We start from the raw sequence: 25,577 nt of genomic DNA, 5'->3' as shown, positions 1-25,577 counted from the left end.
ACTGCATCAATGGGCTCAAACATAGGACAATTGTGAGGTGGCACAAGACCATGCAGTGTTTCGTTCTGTTTTACAGCGTCCCTAAGAGTTGTAACCAACTAGCCGGCACCAAACAGCTCATTTAAAGACTTGCAGTTTCAGAAACTCACAGGAGCAGCCGTGCTCTGTCCTGCAGTGTTTCTATGAGTCAGAATTGACTTAATGGCAGTGAGTTTGTTTTTTTTGTTTTTGGATCAACTCTTCAAGACAAATCAGATTTCATTGTAACTTAATTCTGTGTCTTTAATATAGATTCACTGTCCCAGATATTTATGTGTATATTAAACTTAGTGAACTATAGTTAAAACTTAGGGTATTTTTCTTATAACTTTGTAAATATGTGAAAAACAATCTCTCATTGTCAACACTATATGGAATTAGATCATTTCCAGTTCTACAAGTGGATACTTTGCAATATTTTCTGCTGATATAGTAGGAGAAAAATGGGAAGGTAGTTAATAAGCTCATAAAAGATGGGGTGGGGTGGTTTGTCGATCCAAATTACTTAATATACAAACCTACAAAGCAAGATTTCTGGTTAGCTTGTTCAGAAAGGTCATATCATTTGATAGATTGAAGTCCTCATGACTTGGTGTCAAGTCTAGGCCATCTAGTACAACAAAGGAAACAGCACAGTGTTATGAAAGATGAGCCTTGAAAGATGTTTATCCTTCTATCATGGTCAACAATGAGGAGAAAATAGATCTTAGTAAATAAGGTAGTATGCTCTGTGTTTCGTCTTTTTTTAAAGAACACACAATATTTGCCTTGTTTTCTCAGTCAGGCCATTTAGCTTCTGTGACTTTTATTTTGTACCTCTAGGATAATTCCTAGAAATGATTCAGGTAACCAATTTTCATAAGTAATTGTAAAACCTAGTTTATATCATGAGTAAGCTAATTATTTTGGGAAAAAGTAATAGAAGGGCCACCTTTATATAATTATTTATTCTGAATATTTTAATGCCATTTGTTTGCATTCTGGTTCTAAATTCCAAGGATTTTCTAAGGGTTTATCAGGGGATTTCAAAAAGCTTATGGAAAAGTTCCTTTATTTTTTATATCCATTTCCATCCATTCTTTGAAACCCCCTCATATTATTGAAACTTGTGAAGATTTGCAAAATTTTGATTGAGCCATAAGAACTGGAATTGAATGTATTGCATAGAAATAAAGCACTTACCTTTCCAGGTTCAGGGGTATTTGCCTTGTTAAGCATGACAGGCAGGAATGAGAGACATAACATGCAAGCTCAGGGTATGCCTGCAGTTCCAGGCTGGTGTTTTCTGGGGGTTTTGAGTTTTTATTTGGGTGTTTCTTAGGTAAACAACTGGGAGGCATACATAGTGGATTGTGTGATGGGCTGTTAACTGCAACATTTGAAACCTCCAGCCACTCTGAGATCGGTTGAGCCTTCCTACTCCCATAAAGAGTTACAATGTTGGAAACCCACAGCTACAGTGGAAGTTCTAAACCAGTGGTTCTCAACCTTCCTAATGCTGCCACCCTTTAATATATAGTTCCTCATGTTGTGGTGACCCCCAACCATGAAATTATTTTCGTTGCTACTTCATTACTGTAATTTTGCTACAGTTACAAACCTGGCAACCCTGTGAAAGGGTCCTTGGACCCTCATTGGAGAACCGCTGTTCTCCACTGTACTGGAGCGACTCCATGAGGTGGGATCCATGTGAAGGCAGCAAGTTTGAGGAGCTGATAGGTAAACAAGCCTTATCAATAGTGGTCTAGGTCATGTTTTACAATAATAAACAGGATAGACTGGGGAAAACTCGGGTTTTCCATCTCATATAAATCTAATAGGAGCCCTGCTGTAGGAATACGTACATACTTGGCTGCTAACTGCAACCACCAGCCTCTCATCAGGAGGAAAACTGGACTTTCTACTCTTGCAGAGTTAAAGAAACTGTAACGGGAGCAGTTCTACCCTGTCCTGTAGGGTTGCTATGAGTTAGCATGACTCAATGGCAGAGAGATTGTTTGGGTTTTCTATATAGATAAATATATTTTTTAAATTAGTCTTCTTTGTAAAACAAAGCTTCATATAAAATGAGAGATATTACTAAAGCAAACAAACCTATGATATATTATAAAAAGACATTTGATAATTATTTATACCACTTAAACTCAATTTTAAGTCCATTTATAATAAATTATTTTCAGAATTGTGTATTTCTAGTTAAAATGTAGAGCTTTTGTTAAAAAAAGGTTGAATTAATAAATGGAATTATACCATATTTGAATTATGAAGCATTTCGTGCTAAAAGGTAAAGTTTAATGCTTTCTCATAATTTATAGTTATAGTCTCCTTATATGAGACAAAATACTCCAAAATGATATTAATCAAACTAATGGGTTATTACTTTCTGGATGTCTTGGGCACAATTGAATTATTTTACTGACTTAAATAAACTGATTTTTCACTGATATTATCATATTCAAGCTTTTTCTAATCTCATATTACTCTCAGAAATTACATATTTAATGTATATAATTATATTTTAAAGTATGTCCTCAAGGTGTATAGTTTAAGGTATTAATAATCTCAGTTTGGTGTTTGGAGATATTTTATTCAGAATTCATGACTTTATCAAAGTTAGACAAAAACTGTGTGTTCACTTTCTTCAAACATATTTTACGTAGTGTAGTTTCTCAAGACTTCGCCCTCAGACTCATCAAGGTGTCAAAGTCAATGAGTAGGCTGGTGTCTTTATTATTAAAGATCAGTGATTATAATTGAGGTTTTGAAATTTTAAGTAGCATCATTCCAGGAAGAATGATAGCACAGCTATTTGCTTAGATGTTTAAGGAAAGAAGAAAAAAAAGAAGAAAAAAGCCACAAAATTCATTGTGCTACTGAACAGACTATTAGAAACCTAACATACGTAACAGCTGGCAAGTCTGACTCTCTTTCCCGTGACACTAACTATACAGAGCTGCTGAACCGCCTTTTGTTGTCTACTGATGCCATTATTTATTTCCAAATATTCTGTTTTAAAAGATGGTGTGTTTGAGGTACCTTTTATGCTGCCGTAATCCATGCATCCTCTTAAAAATGAATCAAAATAAAGGTGGAACATTTTAGTACTCCAGACATAGTGGGAGGTGTGAGATACAGAAAATATTTCTGTAAGGCGAAACAAACCTCACCTCCTACCCCACCCCCATCTCGCCCCAAGTATGTGGATAAGTAAAAAAGATTTCCTATTAGGGTTCCAATTCAAACATACATCGGTTCATTTAAACCTGTTGAACCATAGCTCTGTGATTGGTGAATGACTGCACACGTGCTGTCAGTGACACACTTGTCTGAATCTTGCTAGAATGTCTACACATACACACGCACACACACGATCCTGTCTAAACAGTGGCTTCCTAGGAACTCTATGGGGCCAGGGAAATGCAAACCACAGGGATCAACTTAAAAAATTATGGTGACTCTTTCATGGCATTCCAAAGGGTAATCTGCATAGATTTTTTTCAAAAGATCATCACAGGGCCTGAACAGGATGGACTTTTAAAGAAATCAAAAGCTGCATCAATGAGAAAAAGACCAGAAGAGTTGTGCCAAATAATGTTTTCTCCCCATTGTGATAATATGCCTGCTCCTCCTATGAGAGCAGCAAGGTCTATACTATGAAGATTTCATTGATAAACCTTGTGGGCTAGTCTTTGTAGACTAAAGAAACAAATCATAGGCACACACATGTGTATAAAAGCCATAGTGATTGAAGGGGGAAGTTCGGAGTGGAGAGCCAAAGCCCATTTGTCGGCCACAGGAGATCTCCTCATAGAGGGGGCTAGGGGAGGAGATGGGTCAGTCAGGGTGCAATGTAGCACCGATGAAGAACACAGCTTTCCTCCAGTTCCTAAATGCTTCCTCCCCCCAACTGCTATGATCCGAATTCTCCCTTGCTAGTCTGGATAGAGCAGAGGATATACACTGGTGCATATGGGAGCTGGAGGCACAGGAAATCCAGGGTGGACGATACCTTCAGGACCAGGGGTGTGAGGGGTGATGCTGGGAGAGTAGAGGGTGAGTGGGTTGGAAAGAGGGAACCGATTACAAGGATCTACATGTGACCTCCTCCCTGGGGGACGGACAACAGAAGTGGGTGAAGGGAGATGCCGGATAGGACAAGATATGACAAAATAATAATTAATAAATTATAAGGGCTCATGAGGGAGGTGGCACAGGGGAGGGAGGGGAAAAAAGAGGACTTCATGCAAAGGGCTTAAGTGGAGAGCAAATGCTTTGAAAATGATTAGGGCAAAGAATGTACAGATGTGATTTATACAATTGATGTATGTATATGTGTGGACTCTGATAAGAGTTATATGAGCCCCTAATAAAATATTTTTTAAAAATAAAAATAAACAAGGAAATGTAACTGTACCAATTTCAAATAAATTTCAAAACTGTACTTGAAAAAAAAACAATTTAAATACAAGAGCAGTTGAATATTGCAAAAATATCCCAGCCCAGTCCAGATCAAGTCCATAAGTCCAATATTAGCCCATATGTCCAATACCAATCTACAAAATCCTTTTCAGGCTCTCAAAACACATGCAATGATGCCAAATGCAGTAAGATCACAGGCCAGTGGGTGGAAAGTCTTGTGGAATCAGTGTTGGTAGAAGCATCTCAGCCCTGGTGTGGGTCTCCACGTGGCTCCTCCAGCATCAGCAGAGTTCCACCAGGCTCATTGACAGTAATGTCTTGCAGGGCAGGGAGTGAGCATGTGTTCTTTCTCCAGTGGCTGTTTATCTCCTTAGCACCTCCAAATAAGGTCATCAAACTGTGACCTAATTGACAGCCTAGACTCTACCCCTCCACTCTTAAGTCTGAAAGTGATCACATTATGTATTCACCACACCTTACCTTACCCATCCTACATTCTTATCCTTGCCCCTTCAAAGGCCAAAAGAAAAAAGAAGCACAACCAAGTTGCAAGAGGTTGTGAAAACTACCTTGTCGACATGGTGTTAATTGAAAAGTGTAGAATTTGGGGGGGAAAGGTCAGAGATGGAAACACACCTTCTCCAGTGTATAGACTTGGATTGAGGACATGTGCAGTAGCAGTAACCAGTAGCCTCATGTTTTTCTATTTTATTTAAACAGGTCTGTGGTTTTGTAGCAGGATTTTCTGACTTATTCTCGTAGTGTATAAATATACTTTGAGAACTATGTTGAAATGATGATTTGCTTGAGGAATTCTGTAACTTCTGTTATTATGGTATCTGTTTATACAAAGTTAGCATGCTAATACCTAACATTGATCATAGATACTTAATTTGATTTTTCTTTTCCATAGTTTTTTGTTGCTGTTGGTTGCCAACAATTGACTCATGACTACTGTAGATATCAAATGACTTTTAGATAGAAAGTCACAGTGAAGAAAGGCAAAAGACTGTTTTCTTAAGTTGTCTCTAGCTACTTTTATCAATCCGGCCCCTTTGTTTTCCTCCCAGTTTATCCTGGGATTTCTTTGGGAAGCTGGCCCCTCTCAGCTGTTGGTACTAGCGCTCTTGGTGCCCCATGAAATCCATCATTTTCCTCTTCTCTTGATGTCACAGTTGTGATTTCTTCTGAAGCTTGGAGGTTAGAGGTGGTGTGTCTTCTCTCACTGCCCACCATGGACTCCCTCAGGCCGCGCCGCCCAGGCCTGACCTTGCTTTGTAAGCCTAGTGGCCTCAGCAGGCCCCTGTGGTGCTCCTGCGCATTGCTGACAGCATCCCCCTCCCAGCCAGGCGGCGCACTTCCTGGTGTCTTGTGCTCGCATAGTCCCACGGAGACTTTTGGAAACAATTAAACAATTCATTTCAGGGTTTCCTTGCTGTTGATTGCAGTGTCCTTGTGGCCTGTTTCAGTCCCTGTGAGCTGGGTTGTGTGACAGACTCCCTGCTCAGAACCCACAGCTCTGAGGCCGCTGTTGTGCTTTGGAGCCAGATTTCTGTGGATTGAGCCCTCTCCACACACAGCCTTTCTCTTGAGATGCGCGTAGAGAAGTTACCACCAGTACAAGTGGGGGCTCCTAGAAGGCATTGGGACAATTATCTTTACTGTTGTCTTTTTCAACCAAATGTGGACATTTTGAAATGTACTTTGTGGCCTCTTTGGATGGCTAAGAAGCTTTGCTTGTGGTATTGTCCAGGTAGATTTTCTTCATTTCTGCTTCTCAGCTAAAGGAGCGAATGAGCCTTCAATCAAGCAGAATGTGACCTGGAGGGCAGTCATGGCATATCCCTAAATTCCTGGGAAATTCAAATTCTTACAAAACGGACAGAGAATTGTTGTGCCAGACGGATTGTTGTGAGGATTAGAAATGTATGTGAGGTGTGGACTCCTGGGAGACTCGCATTTTGCAGTAGCTCATGCTGGCCTCCTGAGTTGGTTAGATAAATCATTAACCATTAGTCAAACAAATGAGCCTGCTCTGTTGCAGGCAGTCCAAGCTTCTGGCGTCTGACCCCAGACAGCTAACCTGCTGTAAGGCCCGTTATATGAAGCATATAGAATACACCCAATGGCTTGTACTAACAGCTCCACTCTGCTTAATTACTATGATCCATGTATTGCTAAAGATGCTTTGAGTCTCTAGAAGCAGTTCTTTAACGTGCCTTAATCAGAGAAGAGTAGCGTCCATAGTCATACTGAGACCAGAATTTGACTAACTGATGTTAGAACACTGTGCTGACTGTTTGGCCTGTTCCAGCGACGTTCCAATTTCATTGAAAGACCAAGTTAGGCCTGGCATTTATGCACAACCTAGGGGCTGTCTATCTTCTGCTTCCGAAGTTTGCCCTGGCAAGTAGTTGCTTTGCAAATTGGTTTTCTGTAGCTTCTCTAGACAATGACTTCCTCCTACTTCCCACTCTAGGTAGCCACGCGTCTGAACTTGGTCCCTTTACAATGTGATTGGATGTGAGGAGGGGCAGTCGGCTGCTGGCACATGACGCGGCATGTGACGGTCAGCAGGGAGGGGAGTGCAAAGCAGCAGCCCCGGGAGGCCAGCTTCTCTGTAAGCTCTCTGGAGCCAGGATGGGTTATCACAAAAACTAAGATGATCTCTGATGACTTTTTTCATGTTTTAAAGAAAAACATTTATTCTGTAAGACAGGATCTGCACTGTGTCCAACTGTGTGTGAGACAAGTGGTTTTCAAATAACTCGGACCTATCCGGGCATTCTCATCATGGAGTGCAGTGTCTGCCAAGGAGGAATTTAGTGCTCGTCTGATTGGGAAATTGACCAGACAGCTTGCAGGTTCTATTGGTTTGGGCCTGCAAAGATTATTTCCGTTACTTTTTTAATGGAATAATTCTGGTATTCATTTGCAAATGAATGACCTGACTTACAGTTATTTTCCATGATGTTATCGAATTTTACCAGCTATGACTATTCAGAAGAATGCTGCCTCTGATAGTAGTTATACGATATTATATTCTTCAGAGCAGTGTGGAATTTTGTCCTATTAAGGACTTTGTGGTAAAACAATCTCCTAAGAAAGGGAGGAAACGTATTCTTTCAAATGCTTTCCATTTATTAATATAGCAAAGTCAGCACCCGTGCAAGTGGGAGGCCTGCCAGCAAATAAAAACGCCAATGTTTTCCACCAGAGCAGAGCAGGGTTCGCAGACCACGGCTCCAGAGCCATCTGAGGTTCTTTCGGTACATACATGTGCCTCTGAAGTGAAGTTGAATAAATTTAAAGGATATAATTCAGATAATGGTGATGCCATTTGTTTGTAAAAATAGATGTATGGCTCTTGATAATTTTCAAATGTTATGAGGGACAGGCTCTTCCATCTCAAAAGTTGGCAAACCCCTGACACGGAGCCAGTAACGGCAATGTAGTAAACTGCAATCCATGAAAGGCAAGTTACTTTGTGAAACCCGGAAAAACCAGATGGCCTCTCAAGTTGTAGGTCTTCGAGATTTCACTCTGTACTTCTTATTCAGAGAGAGAGAGAGAGAGACTATTCTGATAATGAGCTATACTTGACATCTGTGTGGAATGTTTTCTTCCAAGCAGCCTTCTTCAAAACAATTCCCACAAATCAGATTAAAAAATAAAAAGGTTTCCCATTACTTACATCTGAGAATGTGCTAAAGAAAGCTAACACACTTTTAAACTGTTGGGTGCAATGGAACCCAGAATATGCTAATGTGCATCGGGAACTGTGAAACAGAACGTGGTGGTGCACGCCTTATGGGAAAGTCTCCTGGTAGACAGAACACACCTGGGCACCTCATGCTCCAAGGCTGCAGTTTTAAGAAGTAGTCTGTAGTTAAAGCACTGCTTCATTCTCGCCTCATTTGATTCTCACCACCCTGTGAAGTGTTTCACTGACCCAGGTCCACAGATATCATGAGACAGTATGCCCACATCACACAGCACATATTGACAGAGCTAGAGAGAGATTAGACTGTCTTGCAAAAGAAATTTTCATCTTAAATCCTCAGCGGCATGTTGTTTTGAAAGTATTTGAGAAGTTAATTGAATACAGCTTTGGTGACTAAAGAGCAATCTGTTAGAAGACATTGATTTAGAGTCTAAATCAATGTCTAATCTAAATTTTAGAGAAGGAGAGTTCAAGAATGTCAGTTTGCTACCACTGAGCACATGCGTGAAATCCTCCATTCCTTAGTTACTTCTGTTAGCACTAAGCAAGAATTTCCATAGATGTCCTATTTTTTAAAGAAGTACAATAAAGCTCTGTAATGTAAACTCTCTGGGTTCCTTTAAAGTTAAATATATAGATTAATCTATAATGTTATTATTTGTATAAACAGGCTGCTCTTGTTTCTAGCATAGGGTTTCATAATTCAAATTGCTCTGCCGCAGAGACAGACATACCGTTGAGTGTAAGGAGCTTGTTCCATTCTCTTAGTCCAGTTTCTTATTTGACAAGCTGAACTGGTCACTTCAACACCCTTACTGGGTGGTGGAATTGTATAGCGTGATTAAAGGTCACTGGAGTGGGTGTGATTGTTTTATTAACCAACGCTTATATAGCCCTAGTGGTGCTATCCAGAAGCATTAGATCTGCTAACCACAAGGTTGGTGGTTCAAACCCACCAGTCACTCTGGGAGAGAGAGGAGACCATCTGCTATCGATAGGCTTGCTATGATTTGAGATCAACTCTGTGGCAGTGAGTGTTTGGAGTACAGAGCTTCCCATTTGTATGTCAGTGTCCTAAGGGATTTATAAATACAAGCTTATTTTTTAATTCATAAATAAATAATGAGGCTCTGTTTATGTGTCAGATGATTTGCCTGGTCCTTTAGGAAATTTTATTAAATCATACACCAATTCATTTAGGAAGTGTGTCTTATTGTATACCTATTCCTCACTTCCCAACTGTCCCATCATCTGGAATTATATATTTACTTAAACTTAAAAAAATTCAGGTTGGTCTCTGTATGGACCGTGGCCAGGCTCCAAGCATGCTTAGCTGGCCATCTCAAATGATTTACTAGAGGCCTTATTATTAACCAAGCTGCATGAAGGATAACAGCTGGCCAGCCACAGGACCACTTCTGGTCTGTTTACAGAGGGGTCAGGTGGTCACAGGATGGCGTGAGGCTTTAAGTAGGTAAGCGAGCCATGGTGAGGCCACAAAGATCAGTCAGAGAGAGGGGCCAAGAGAAAAAAGGCCTATATGAGGCTGTGGGACCCTAACCGAAGGTGGTAAAGTGAGATCCCAGCTGAAACAAGTAGTGGTGGGCAGTAGGCAACTCCTGATCACCACTACCATCACCCCAAGCCCCTTGGGCACAGTGGTGGTGGGAAGGGCATTGTGGGTATCGAGGACCCATGCGTCTCATGTATCCTAAAACACATGAAGGTGTTTAATGGGCAGTGACCTACAGGATGGTGGTGGTGGGGGGGTGAAATGAAGGAGGCAAGTACTGATAAGTGACACCAAAGAGCGTGCATGTCGCCAATTTCAGTTTCACATAACAACCTGGTCTGTGGAATTTAGTTTAGTCCTTAAGGAAAGAGGGGTTAAACATATTCATTTTATAGATGAGGAAACAACTCTCTTTTAATCCCATATTTCTTAAACTAAGGTTACCCAGCTGTATGCCAGGAGTAATACAAGCAACAGATAAAAGAAATGATCATATATCTTCAAGCATCGGCTTTATGCATACGTAAGCCAAATAAATTAAATGATCTTCTCAGTTGTATTTTCGAAGAGGTCTTTCTATTGGAACTAGCTCTTGAAAAGCAGTGAAAAATCCCTCCACCTAGAACGAGATGCCTGCATAATGCTGGTGAAGGAGAGGGGCAGCGAAGGAAGGGAAGCCCCTTGACAAGATGAAGTGGCACAGTAGCTGCTGCCTCAATGCGCTGAGGCAAAAGTACAAGGGTAAGGAAGGCATAGAACTGGGTGGGGTTTGCTGTGTTGTCCATGGCTTCACTGAGAGTCAGGCAGACTCCATAGCACCTACCAACAAGAGAAACATTTTTAAAGTAAGTACTTTGAACAATTCCTTGAGGTTGGGGGAGAGATGCTAAGATACCCGAGGAATATTACGTGGTGCTTATTTAGCCACACAGTAGGGTTTCGGGAGTCTCAGCAGGGTGGGTGGTGGTTGTAGTGGCATGTAGGAAGAGATTGTAGAGAATCGCTTGAAGGACATATCTATTTGGTATTTTTCTCTCTGGACCATATGTCCATTTTCCTCTAGTAATATGTGTGTCCATTCTCTATTTTGATAGCATCGGAAAGATATTTAAGTGTTTGTGATACCAATGGTCCCCACCCTCAAGCCCTTGGTCACACATGCTAAATACTTCATCATACATGCTAAACACTTCCTAAACAGCCCCCGCCCCCGCCCATTCCATTTTGTGTTGCTGTGATGCTAGAAGTAACACCCCCAGTACTTCACATGTCAGCCAGGTCACCCACAGTGGCTGCGGACACTAGGAATAAAGACCTGCTGGCACTTGTTCCAAAAAGTAACGAGTGAAAGCCTGTGATCACAACAGAATATTGCCCCACATTGTGCTGGAGCGTGACCCCTCTGTGCTGAAAGGCATGAAACAGTTTCCTTGAAATTAAAAATTGCGCAGGACCTACACAATGATTTGCTCAGTTGTATATGAGTTTGCCGTGATTGCAGTTGACTCAGTAACAAATAATTACAAATAACTCTAATTTTACAATTATCCCTATCATGTTAACTCCAGCCGCCTCAGCAGCATAGTAGTCCTTCTTTGATCGCTATCATCTAAATCTGTTCGCAGCATTCAAATGCGTGGTGAATAATCCCGCGTACCTGAAACTGTGTAGATCTCGCTATGCCACCCAGTCATGTAGTGTCCACTTCATTCCACTTACACCTTCTCCATCATTGGGTTGTCCTCAGGACCTCTGTTCATACTTTTATTCAACTAGATTTTACTTACGTAGCTAATGAATTTACGTATGTAATCCCCAAAGATATATTTGAGAAACTAGATACTTTGAGTCTCAGTTCTGTGTTTTACTGGAATTTTGACACGTCAATATAATTTGTCCAAGCCTATTAAATGTTCAGATAGCTTGTGATATTGATTTCCCTTTCATTTTGCTCCCCTCAGCTCTAGTCATGAATTGTCGTACTTCTTCATAAGTTTCTGATAAAATGTTTACTATACAATTTCACAAAGTATTATCCATTGGATTATACGAATTCATTAATCAGGATTCTGTAAACAGACTTTCCTATCAGACACAAACCCACCTAAATGAAGGAGCATTGTGTTACTGTGTTGCATGTGAAAAAAGGGCATCTTATTAAAACTTCACTGAAATAAAGTGACTCTGGGTCTCAAGTTTAGCCTTCCCTTTACCTCTGTCTGCCACCTGTATTCTTAACAAAAACAGACCATAATAACACAGAAACCTATAGCTCTTTTTAAAACTCAATCATTGAAGAGCCTGTGGAGCATTCTTCTACTCTAGTACACATGGTGTCCCCAAGAGTTGGCATTGAGTTGGAGGAAAATGGTTTATGCTCCTTTCATATATATTCTCATGCTTGCTCTTCTGAACGCTCACAGTGTATCTATTAAGGAACTGCCTTCAAATTTGTCAGAAAATAAATGCGTGCTTTACATTATTCTCCCGTCGCCCCTTTTCATTTGGGGGTATGTGTCCTCCATCTCTTCCCCAACATTCTCCACAATTTCTGAGATTCACTTGATGATTTTGCAAAGATTCCAGTAATTGCAGGAGTACGATGAGTTAGTAGTAACTGGCTGTCTTTTCAGAGCACAGAGGAACACCTACTTCAGTTGACCTTTTAAAGGTAAGAGAGAGTCAGCCAAGAAAATAATTTATACAAGATTAGAAAATAAGCCTTGGGAATAAGCTAGAAGTGGCACATCTCTCTCCTAGAATTCGAAAGCTGAAGGTTTCCTTTATGAGCAAAGAGTATTAGGCTGGCCAGCTGTTTTTGTACATTCCCACAAAACTAAACAAAAGGAAATGGATTTAAGCTGTAAATGCTCAGGTTTTATACTTGATGTAAATAGGATTCGGTTTTTTTTAAAAACTAAACATTGTTCAAGTCTGGAGTGACTAAGGAGAGTTGTGGCTTCTCTTCCCCTGAAAATCTTTAAAAATAGCCAAGATTTTCGTCACTCCTGGAGCAATCCCACAGTGCTCCCGAGAGCCAGCAGAGGGGCTAGCTGACCTGTGCAAGTCCTCTCTTGCTCAGTCTTTCGCTCTCTTGCCAAACCTCAACCAACCTTCCCCTAGGGATCTGTTGCCTTAGCTTCCCTACTCCTTCCCCTCTGTCCTTCAAGTTATTAACATTCCATCCTAAGTCTGCTCAAGGAAAAGTGATCGTGCAGCTCTGGTGTGCTATTCTCTGCATAATCAAAAACAAGACTCTAATTTGTGTCTGTATAAAATGTAAACATTTCAGTAAATTAAATAGCAGGAGAAACTTGATAAATCATTTTTAATGACAGTGTATTTTCCAATTTACCTTCAGACTTTTGGCAGAGCGGTGTTTCTGTCTTGTAAATTTAAATATTCAATGTATCTTTTTTTATGTTTTCCTTCAAAATTTCTATTACCTGCTATTTCTTTTAGTCAAATTATTCTATAAGTATAGGTGTTCTTAAATTTTTATTGTGATATGTATTTTTAACATTAGACTACTATGGAATGGGTCATAGTGCCTATTCTAAAGGAACAAATGATACTTGAAAATATCCCCCAATTTCCTGATAATGCCAATGAAATGTATCATAAGTACAACCATAGTATATAAAAGCAAATATGTATTTCCTTAACAGTTACTACATATGTGGGGTAGTGTCATTTCTCTTTTGTTTTCTTTCATTCATACTTCATTGAGAATTAAGGACTCACAAGGTACATTAATATATGAAACCTTATACTTTAGGGTCTATGCTTAGAAATTATGTGCCCTAGAACATTTTTTTCATCATTAGCCTCAGTACTGCCATTTCTGACATCACATGGTATTGATAACGTGCGTGTCGATGAACACATATGTAAAATGCTTACTGTATTGCTTGTCACATCTTGTTCAATGCTATCAAGTTGGTGCCAAGTCATCACAGCCTTCCGTACAGCAGAAGAAACACTCAACAGCCCTGCTCTGTCTTTACAATTGTTGTTATGATCTAGCCCGTTGTTACAGCCACGTGTCAGTCCGTCTCATTGGGGGACTTCCTCTTTTGTGTGGCCTTCCACTTTACCACTCAGGGTGTTCGACTCTAAGTCCTCGTGAAAACATATACAAAGAACATGAGACAAAGTCTCGCTATCCTTCCTCTAAGGAGCTTTCCGGCTGTGCTTCTTCCATCCAAGTCAGATTTGCTCATTCTCCTAGCTGCATGTTCACTCAACACCATCATTCAAATGTATCAACTGTTCTTCTGTTTTCCCTATTCATCTGTTCAGGTTTCCCAGACCTATGAACCAATTGGAAAGCATGAATTAGGTGGCTCTGTAACATTGTATAGAGGTCTTTTGAAGCAGGCGTGCCCAGTGTGTCCTTTGCGTTCTTTGCTGTTTCATGCACATGCTTCTCCTTGAGCATAATTAAGTATCCCGGAATGTTTATCCTTCTCAATTCTATCCATAATTTGTTATAATCTACATAGCTTAATACCTTTACATAGCCAATAAAGCCACTGGTAAAAGCTTTTCTGGTTCTCTCTGCTTTTGGCCAAGATGCTAGTGACATCAGCAATCATATCTCTTGTTCTATTTTCCCTCTTAAATCTAGCATGAAGATTTAGGCACTTTCTTGCCGATGTACTGCTGCAACCATTTTTGAAATAGCTTCAGAAAAGTTTTCTTTACATGTGGTATTAATTATATTGCTGGAAGCTTCTCACATTTTCTTAGGTTCTTTCTTTGGAATGGACACAGATATACATCTCTTAGTTGGTTGCCCAGGTAACGGTCCTAAATTTTTTTCATAGGTAAATGAGCATTTCCTGTGTCGTTTCTGTTTATTGAAACATCTCAATTGGTATTCTGCCAATTCCTGGCATTCTATTTCACTAATGGTTTCCATGCATTTTAAACTTCTTCCGCCAATACCATCGATTCTTGATCCTGTGCTGCCTCAAAATGATTAAACAGCAACCAATTATCCTGTGACCATACACAGCTTCCAGCTCCTCAAGATGAGTCCTGTGTTCAGTATTTGTCCCATCGCAGAGAAACTCATCTGAGTTCACTGCCATTCAGTCAATTCCATCTTTCATGATCGCAGCACAGGACTTCAAGGTTTTTCTTCAATTCCTTCCGCCTTAAGCTGTCATTTGTTCTTCCCTTTGGGTTTGCTAACTCCAAGTCTTTGCACATTTCATTATAATTCTTCATCTTCATTGGCCACCTTCCTAATCTGCTGCTCAGAATAAAGGAATTTAATTTACTTCGACTCTTTGTCTTCCTTTCGCTTTTCTATTCAAGAGGAAGTTTCATGGTATCTTCTGAATAATTTTAATCTCTGTGATCTTTTAAATAACCGGTTACTGTCATTGTGTATGATGACCTTTATGTCATCCCACGCAGGTCTTCCATAAGCAGTGTCAAATACATCAAATCTATTATGGAGATTGTCTGCAAATCCAGGTGGGATGTACTCAAGGGTGTACAATATCCTTCTCCAGGGACTGGTCTCTGCTGGTGACATGTCTAAAGTTAATTAGAAACAATCCCACCGTTGCTCTAAATAGCATTCTGGCTGTACTGCTTCCAAGACAGATTTGTTTTTTCTTTGGGCTGACCATGGTACTTCCAATATTCTTCACCAGCGCCATATTTCAATTGCATGGATTCTTCTTTGGTCGTTCTCATTCAGTGTCCAACTTTCAATTGCATATGAAGTAATTGAAAAGGCCATGTCTTGAATCAGGGCACATCAATATTCAGAGTGACATATTTGCTCTTCCATACACTGCCATAATGCCCTTAATAAAATACTTATTCCTGGATATTCATATTGATTACACTTTATTTTAATATTGCACAAAGAAATAAATGTTTATTTCTATGAAAATAAATAGAAATATATATATTTCATAAGGATTTATAAAAATGTTTCTGTTAATAAATGGTGTCTATTCTCCCTAAATGACCATATTGTATGGCTGTGTACAACACATTTTAAAGCTTTTATTTAGAGGTGTTGAAATATATTGTCAGTTGCCCTATTAAAGTTTGTAACAGTTCTTCTAATAAAAGCAGTTGAGTTTAGTCACATCCTCTTATCATTTACTATCTGTTTTGACTAAAAATATTTTACTATCGTTTTGAATTTTGAGGCAGGTGATTAGTGACACTGACTCTGTGTGTATATTTTCAGGATGTTTGTATTTTCTCTGTTACCAGTTCTTGTTATTTACTGTTGCACATTTTATCCTCATTCTTGTCTTTATAAAGTGTCCTTGTGGCACAGTGGTTACAGGTTTGGGTGCTAACTGAAACGTCAGTAGTTGGAACCCACCAACCACTTGTTGGGAGTAGGTTGTAGTAGAAATAGCCTCGTTTCCTCATTATACTCCACCTATATCTCTCTATGAGTGATACACCTTTTCAGTACTTTCTCTTTGCTGGAGGAGAAAGGCAAATCTTTCTCCCTTGGATTGGTTGGTGTGTTCAAACTGCCGACCTTGTAGATAGCAGCCACTACGATGCTGCCACTACGTCTCCTTCTGATTGACCTTGACTACATATGGAATGTTTGGACTTGTGCTTTCCAGCCAGGTAGGCACTCTGAAACGCTACACCATAGATGAGGAGGTAGAATGAAGATTATTTAAGGAAGATTTGGTCATACCTGAACAAGTTAACATTAATTTTAGTTAAAAATTTTAGGATTGCACCACCGAAAGGAGACTCCTGAAATATCTGTAATCAGATTTTTAAATAATATTTCTAAATTGTTATATGAGGGGGTATCTCCTCCTTCCCCAAATGGAAAAAAGCTCCGCTAGGGGACCATTGAGCAACTTGCTCTGAGTTAGGGTACCCAGTGGCGTCACCTGGGAAGGCTCTTTGTGGTCACAGTGAATTTTTTTTGTAAAAGCACTTTTGCTCAAGCCTCATTTTTTGTGTGTGATTTCCAATTAAAGAGAACAGCTTGTGGCTGTGAAATTTTGTTTCCTGCTCAGGAAAAATGCCACAAAAAAACTTGTGATGTTGAACACAGCTTACAAGGACAATGCTATGGGGAAAACTCAAGTGCACAAATGATTTTTCTCCTTTCAAAAAAGGTGAATTTCAAGTCATGACAAACTGCATCCTGGACGTCCATCAACTTCCCAAACAGATGAAAGTATTGACAAAAGTCATGCACTTTTGCTCAAAGACCGATGATGATGGACTGTTGAAGAGATGGGGAAGTTTTCTGGACTGTCTTGGAGCTCGGTTCAGTGAATTTTAATGGAAGATTTGGGAATGAGAAGGATCACTGTGAAATTGATGACTCGGGTTCTGAAGAACCAGAAAAAAGAGTTTCAAGTGGAAACATGCCTTACTTTGAGAGAACAACTCCAAAGCGACCTAGACTTTTTCCCGAGACGTTTACTGGTAAAGAGACATGGTGTTATTCTTATGACTCCAAAAGCAAACATTAATCAAGCCAGTGGAAGATGCCCTCATCATTTCACCCCCCAAAAACTCACCAAGTGAAATCAAATATCAAGACGATGCTCAGTTGTTGTTGCTGCTGTTACTTTTTATATGAGGGAAATAGTTCATTTGAAATTTGTTCCACCAGGTCACACTGTTAATCAAGCTTTCTGTTTAGAGGTTCTGAAAAGATTGCTAAAGTGTGTGACAAAAAGGCCTGATTTGTTGCAGATGGGGGACTGATTTTGCCACCACGACAGAACTCCTGCTCAAGCAGCTAGCTCAGTGCTCCAGTTTTGGGCAAAAAACAGCATGTGTCTCTTGCCCCATGCACCTTACTCACCTGACCTCACTCTGTGTGACTTCTTTTTGTTCGTGGCAATGGGGAGGGACATGAAAGGACAGCGATTTGACAATGAAGAAGAGGTGAAGAGCGAAAACAAGGGAAGTGCTGTCAGCCATCTAAATAGATGAGCTTGAAAAATGTTTCCAAGACTGGAATCACAGATTTGACAAATGTATTAAGTGTAATGGAGAGTATTTTGAAGGTGGTAAGATTATTTTGTGGAAAAAATTTAAATACAAAGCTTTGAAAAAAATTTACGTTCTTTGTGGGGGTGCCCCCTCGGATACTGCTGAAATTTTTATGGATTCTCAAAGTATAGAATGCTTAACCTCTAATAGAAGCCTGAACTTAGTTGTTAGAACCATCAGAATTAGTTGAGGGAGCATACCTTATTTGTTTAATTTGAAGTTATATATTATGTCATATAATGGAATCTGCGGACACTGGCATCTTTTTAAGGAAGTTAAGATTTGGTGCATCTAGTTTTGTAGTTCTAGAGCAACAAGTTCAAATAGTCCCAAAAGAAGCCCAACAAACACACTCCATCAAGAGGATGCTCACTCACAATGACTGTCTGCACAGGACAGAGTAGATCTTCTCCACAAGCCCCTTCTCCTGCAGAGCGAATGGTGGATTCAAGCTACAGACCTTGTCAGCAGCTCAATGCATGGCACACTGTACCACAGGGCACAAAAAACGGTGTGCGCGTGCGCATGTACACACACACACACACACACACACACACACCAGGGCGTTTACAGGTTCACGGAGAGAAGATCTTAAAAACTTCCTGGATAATGGAATTAACTATTTTTTCCCAAGTAAATATTAAGCACTATTGTGAGTAGACATACACAAGCTTCCTACAATAGAGAATTTGGGAGGACATACTGTATTATATAGCTCTTTCCACGTGAGAGTTCTAAAGTTGTTTTATCAAAAGCATCTTATCTTCTAGTCCAGTGGTTCTCAACCTTTCTAATGCTGTGGCCCTTTATTATGGTTCCTCATGTGTGGTGACCCCCACCATAAAATTATTTTTGTTGGTACTTCATAACTAATTTTGCTACTGTTATGAATCAGGCCACCTCTGTGAAAGGTTCATTCCACCCCAAAAGGGGTCGCGGCCCCTAGGTTGAGAACTGCTGATCTACTGTATTGCTGAATGAAGCCGTTGACACATTGCTCAATTTCTGACTCGGTGGAAGTAGATTATTTTAAAACCTTTGACAGTAGAGGATGGCTGAAATTATATGATTCAGGCATCAAAGGAAAATAAAACACAGCAAACCCGAAAGGCAAAAAACCCCAACAAACCCAAAACAACAACGACAAAATATCCCTAAGTCAAACCCACTGCCATTGAGACACTTCCAACTCATTGTGATCCTGTGTGACAGAGTAGCACTGCTCTTGGGGTTATCAAGACAGTAACTCTATGGGAGGAGAAAACCTCATCCTTCTCATGTGGAGTGGCTGGTGGTTTCAAAGTACTGACCTTGAGAAAGGCATTAGAGAACAAACAGATCATAGAAAATTTGGGATGCTTTCCTATGAAATTTATAACAAAACATTGATAATAGAATTAATCATTTTAGAAAAAAATTCTGAGCGGAATGTGTAAGAATTGATGTGTGCCATTGAGTCAATTCTAACCTATTACAACCCTATATGATGTATTATAATGCCCCATAGGGGTTCCTTGGTTGCACATCTTTACAGGAGTGTACCACTAACCAGATCTTTTTCCAAAAGGGTGGCTGATGGGTTTGAACTGCTAATCTTTCTGTTGGCAGTCTAAGGCTAATGTCTTGTATATGCTGATATGCAAGGGAACATGTCCTATGTTAAGTCCCTGACTGCTAGCAATCGTGTTGAAGTCTTTGATGCTGTATCTTACGTATTTCCCACCTGAACTTTTAGGAATGCATGCAAATCTTGAAATCCGTTGCCTCCGTGTCCAAGGGACAACAGTCTCCGTGGTCATCCTTCTTGGTGCCGCATTGGGCTGTGTAACCAGGCCCAATGTCTGCGGACCCACCTTCCACACTCCTTGACAACTGGAGGTGTCCTGTTTGGGAAAGCTCACTCCAATTGCTTCTTTGCTAAAGGAGGGTGGGGCCCTTTTTAATGCCCTTGTTGATAGTAGGCTGCCCACATGAGGAAAGGGGAGCGAATGGCATGGTGAGCATGAAGCTGTAGGGAATAAAAGCAATTTGCTGTGATTAGAATGTGAGAGTTATGTGCATGAGTGATGAGACGGAAAAGTGGGTGGGAGCAAATGAGATTAAAGATGATTTTTATTCAGCTTGAATCATGGGAGAAATATGAGCACATTTTTCTAAATAAATTGCATAATTTTAATTCAGTCTTTTGTACAGGGTAAAAAATTGTAGCTTGAAGAATAAAACCATATCACTCAGATAGAATCAGTTAAGGTTTCAGTGCATTTTTTCTATGTACCTTTTCTGCATGAATATTTGTTTATATATAGTATGAGAATGCTTAATCTAGCTTGTGTTTTTTTTAAGTGGGAGGGTTGTTTTGTTGTTTTCTAGACAATCAGTATTTTTCTTCTCAATCACTGTTCTTTGTATTAAAGAAATCGGTGTTAGTCTGGGTTGACTAGAGAAACAAATTCATAAACACTCATATGTGTGTAAGAAAGAGCTTTTTATACAAGACCAATTGAATATTAAGAAAACATCCCAGCCTAATGCAACTCAAGTCCTTAATTCCAAAATTAACGCATATGTCTGGTAACATCTATAAATTCCTCTTCAGACTTAGGCAACACATGCAATGACGCTGAATGCAGGAAGATCACAGGCCATTGGGCGGGAAGTCTTGTGGATCCCGTGGTAGAGCATCTCAGTGCTGGCAGGTGTCTGCATGGTTCATTCTACTCCAGGGCTCTGGCACAGCTCCATGTGTCTTGTAGCTCCCTGTGTCTTGTCAATAAGCATGTTTCCCAGGGAGGGAGCATGTGTCCTGCCTCCAGAGAGCTAATTATCTCCTTAGCACCTCCAAGTGAGGTCATCAAGCTGCAGCCTGATCAAGAGGCTAAACTCCATTCCTCACTCTTAAGTCTCAAATTGACAACAGATTACATAACTACCACAAAATTTCTGCACTGATAATCATTAATTACTAGTAAGTTCTCCTGTGTATTTTTGCCTTTTCATTTTTGCTAATTTTTTGGAAACATGGGTTTTGAAGTTACCTTGTTTATTTTGCTATATATATTTAAACCAAGCCATGTTTGAATAAAATCAGTCAGTTTGAAAGCCTGGCTCTGTCAGAAGTCTGAAGAAGATAGATACTTATTTCACCCCCTCCTCCAGCAATAACCCTCAGAATAACTGAGGTGGTCAGTTTCACATGGTCTTTCCGGGACCCAAGTCCCTGCTTTCTCATTGCACCACCATCCCCTTGCCATTGTCATGGGGCAAGGTCATGGAAACATCATTTTCCAGCTCCTTATAAATGGGGAGGAGAAAGTGAATCCAAGGCTGCATTTTCCTCTTCATATGACATATCATATGACATCAGTGAGAGATTTGGTGATGTGACTCACAACTAGCAGAAAGGGAAGATTGGAAATGTGAGTAGTACCCTAAAAAAATGTAGAATGCTGAAGGATAGAACAAATGAAACAGATACATAGTATCTGCAAAGAGCCAACTTCAAGAGACTGAATCTAGGCAAGAGATTGAATCTAGGCAAGAATCTAGCTGCATTTCCCCCAACGTTCACCGTCCATTGGTGGTGGTGGTGATTAGGTGCTGTCGATTCCACTGTGACCCCCAGTGAACCTAGAGATAACAGCATGGAAGTTTGCCTCCGTCACTCTCCAAGAATCTGTGTGTGAATCTGTGGCCTAGGCTGCTTCATCAGTCCGATTTGCTGAGACTCAAATCAAACCCCCTGCCATCAAGTTGATGCTGGTTCCAGTTTATTCCCAACCATGATGTAATTTTCCAGCAATTGGTCTTTCCTGATGACATGTCCAGAGTAAGACTGACAACCGAAGTCATACTAGTACCATTTGGGTTATTAATTTTTCCTTTTTGGTATTAATTAGTGATGCCATTTATTTGTCAGAGTTCTCTAAAATGGAAAAATATATTTTAAGGTTCACTGCTGAGTAATTTGTTTTAAAATGGAACAATATATTGTTTGAAGAGGATTATTAATCATTACTGTTTTCACAGTGTTTTCTTACTGCTCTCATATGTTTATCCATATTGATAAATTTAGAATTGGTGAATGGAGTTTTAGAAAGCAGTTTGAGTGCTTGATTGACTGTATGAGAAACTAGTTCATTAGCTTAATGAGATGTGCTTTAATATGAACTTTTCCTCATTTTTCCCCTTCAGCGCCCCCCAATTTTCCAAATATTACGTTTCTTTAGTGAGCAAGTATTATTCTGTCAGTTGTTGATGCTTCCATCATGTAGGATGCACACAATTTGTAATAAATTTTTATTACTAGAGTCTGCTAAAAGTTGAGATTTCTTTTTACTTTGTACTTATATATGAATAATAGGGATTTTTGCAATATGTAGTATCTACTGAACTCACTAATTATTTCCTATTTTTTCATGGAATATTTTTTCAATCCCTATAAGAAATATTTCTTGTAATGGAAACTAGAGAAGAATTCTTTATTTTGCATAAATTTATGGACATTTAAAATGGTCTAATTGCCGAAGGCTGCTGTCATTAAATAAAGCATTTCAGCTGCTGTACTTTGGACAGTAGGGCCATAAAAATCAAGTTATCTTGGCACTGAAAATTATCCTTCTAAAATGAAATGTGTTTGAAGTTTAACTTTTTTATTGTGATATGGAATTGTGTTTAATCTCATGTAGTAGTATTTATTATTCTGAAACCTAATTAATACAATCAGGTCATTCTTTAAAAACTTACATTCTTTTCTTTGAAACTGGAAAATATATTCTGAATAACTCAACAGTGTGTGTTGGCTTTTAATAGCTACTCAACAATTTAATTGCTCATTATTTACGTCATGGCTTTTTTTTTTTTAAAGAGAAGTGATTTTTCTTCTCCGTTAGTGGTTCTCAATCTTGAGTGTGCTTACGATTGTGTGAGGGCAACAGTTTTTCTAGACTGCACCACCAGACTTCCTGCAGTATGCTTTGAGTGAGGCCTATGAAATCTAAATCTTCATGAATTCCCAGATGACCTAAATACATGGACCGGTGTGATTAAAAAAAATTCATTTACTGAAACTTCTTGTGTGTGTCTCACTGTGTGTGTGTATTCCCCTATATATGGGAATTCTCCAAATCACTGTATTAAAATAAGATTGAGATAAAGAAAGTATATGTAAGGATGATATTATAGAATTTGAATGAAGACAATGACTGTAAATGCCATTTGGGAATTATCTAAATATTTAAGCAAAACCACTTTCAAGGATTATTCAGGCTCTGAAATGTCAACCTATATAAGTTACTTGCCTGCAGTTTCATGGATGCTGACAGAAGATATGAAATTCCTGGGTCAAAGATAAAAATGAATGTAATAATAGCAGAAACTCAAGTAGTCAAAGAACCAGTAATTTTGCCAGCGAATCCACAACTTTGCTGCATTGTTCTCAGGGCCAATGAGGAAGAGAAGCCCACGAGGCTAGCACACGCTGTGGATTCTGTTGCAGAAGAGAAACCCTGAACTTAAGTAACTCACATTTTTAGATTGGGCAATCAGCCTATTTCACCATTGCCACAGGGCTGCATCATCTCTGTGACCCTGGACACTACACAATCCTGCTCTCGCCTCTGGCTGGAGGCATTATTTCTGCCTACCAAAGCTGCTCTCTGTACAAATACCCTTGAAAAATAATTCAGAAAAATATATACCAGTGCCTCTAAGGCTAAGTTTTCAGGAATGCAAAAGACTCATTACTTCCTTAACTTAAGGGGGAAAAAATTCAGGTTTATAAAGATCAATCATGCGCCCTCTTTGAAGAGAAATATCATAGCAAAAGCCTGAGCATCATTACACTTAAACTTTAGACCAAGGAATATATGGTTCCATAATAAAGAAAAATATACTCCTTGTTTGGCTTTTAATTATTTTTGTAAATGTATATAACTAGCATTGGTCTAAATCTTTTATGCTTTTAGCTCTGTTATGTTAAATGCTATGTAAAGACCCAAGCGAAAAACCAACACTTTACATGAAACAATTCAAAGTAAAATTAGCATTAATTTAATATATCCAATAATGTTATAAGAGCTAGAAAAAAAAATGGAGCGACATGATTTTTTAAAAAATTTCCAAGTGCTACAGCTCTTTTAGAATTTGTCTAGCAGGTTTTCTGGTCTTCCCGGAAAACCCCCCACACCAGTTAAAAAAATAAATAAATAAAAATAAAAAATTTCCTTTGATAAAACTTGTTAAGCACAAAAGCGTTGCTCTCAGAATTGAAACTTATGGATGGGTTTATTCTGAACAAATCATGTTCAAATGTGCCTGCAGTCTGGCTGACTACAGGCAAGATTTTTCAGCATTAGACCAGCCTGTGTCTCATCTAAATGCCTTCATTTTGTGTTTTGGAAATAGACAATTTTGAGGTCAGGGCTAATATAAAATTTTCAGAAAGGACAAGAGAATATGTTCCCCTATCATGAAGTTTCGCAAGAAGTTATGAGCATTTTGCACATAAAACAAGATATTTTAGATGGATCAAACATTCCACAGGAAGTCAAAAGACTTCAAAGGCGAATTAAAGGTAGAGAGATAACCTCAGAAGGTATGGTGATTGTTTTGGAGTTGGGGGAGTCCCAAGACATAGTCTTTATAGTTTTCCTGAAGGACACAAGATGATTACAGGGCCTTATCATAAATTAGTTTTCAGAAAACTGCATTTGTGAGAGAAAAAAATGCAACAGGATTGCACCATGGAAACTCGTCGTTCCTGACAAAGAACCTGCTCATTTTTGACATTTCACTGAGAAACCTTGCCTCCCCATCCCATCACCCTGATCTTACCCCTCAGACTTCTCTTTGCTCTTGAAACTCAACGGACATTTCTTGTTTGATAAAAATGTCTGTGGTTGGATTGCAGTACTTTCATACTGCAAGGGCAGTGAATCATTTCGTATGGTTCTTCTAGGAACGTCACTGTAACTTCCATCAAAGGACCTTTTCCTACCTGGATTTGGGTAAAAAGTTGGGGGGAGACACGGAAAGGATTCTGCTGTAATTGTTCACAGGCCACATTACTAGTGCTATCTTGCTGGGTATAAAATGAGTCCTCTGAGAAGCAAGACTAGAGGAATCTCACGACCAGCAAGCAGGAGGTGAGAGCAGAATAGGTTCTCTGAACCCTGAGATCCCTGTGCAGTGAACATTTTTGGACCAGAAGCCAACTGTGACGTTACAGCCATGGTAGCAGAACCAGGAGTCAGAGCGTGAGACAGAGTGTTGGGCTTCCCAGTCCACAGAGTACTTCACACCGAGAGCTTTGGGCAGGAGGCTGGCTTGGACCCTGGGGCACGCTGGGCCTTTCATCAGGGAGCCGGCCTCTCGGAAGCTTGGAGCTCGAGTGGCATGGCGTTGGACGGAGTGGAGTGCAGCCATTTGAGCAGGACTCACAGCCCTGAAGTAATTTTGTCACATGCTCTGACTGAACAGCTGTATCCTAAGCACTTCTCACCTACATTGCCACTTAGTTTCCTTAAAATAAACTCTTTAAACATGAATATTATGGGTGAGTTCTGTGTGGCCACTGCAAGGAAATATGTAACCGAGTAGCTGGAAGGTAAAATATACGACGAAGGACGGAGAAATAAAAGGAAAGAATGCTTTGTATGATGACCCCCTGTCCTATAATCACAAACATCCAGAGAGTTACAGAAATGAATCTGAAGCCTATGCATTTCATGACCACCTTCATCAGTAAACTCACTAGCTAGTTCAGATCATTTACACTTCCGCCTTCTCTTCTGCCTTCTGGTGGATTCTTATGAAGCAACTCTAGGCTCCACATCATCTCATATGTAAATATTTCAGTATGTA

The 25,577-nt window shown here is 39.6% G+C and overlaps 1 protein-coding gene and 1 non-coding gene across 2 annotated transcripts in view; both read left to right on the top strand.

Moving 5' to 3' along the window:
- GNAI1 (G protein subunit alpha i1) overlaps positions 1–25,577 on the top strand; it is an 85,590-nt gene that overhangs the window by 21,330 nt on the left and 38,683 nt on the right. The window lies entirely within an intron of this gene.
- LOC142457522 (U7 small nuclear RNA) lies at positions 23,836–23,896 on the top strand. Its single transcript, XR_012786244.1, has one exon. It is a non-coding gene; the product is annotated as a U7 small nuclear RNA (small nuclear RNA).

The sequence above is a fragment of the Tenrec ecaudatus genome, chromosome 9, assembly GCF_050624435.1.
Source record: "Tenrec ecaudatus isolate mTenEca1 chromosome 9, mTenEca1.hap1, whole genome shotgun sequence".
In the NCBI taxonomy this organism is placed as follows: domain Eukaryota; kingdom Metazoa; phylum Chordata; class Mammalia; order Afrosoricida; family Tenrecidae; genus Tenrec; species Tenrec ecaudatus.
This window is presented reverse-complemented; position numbering and strand designations above follow the sequence as displayed.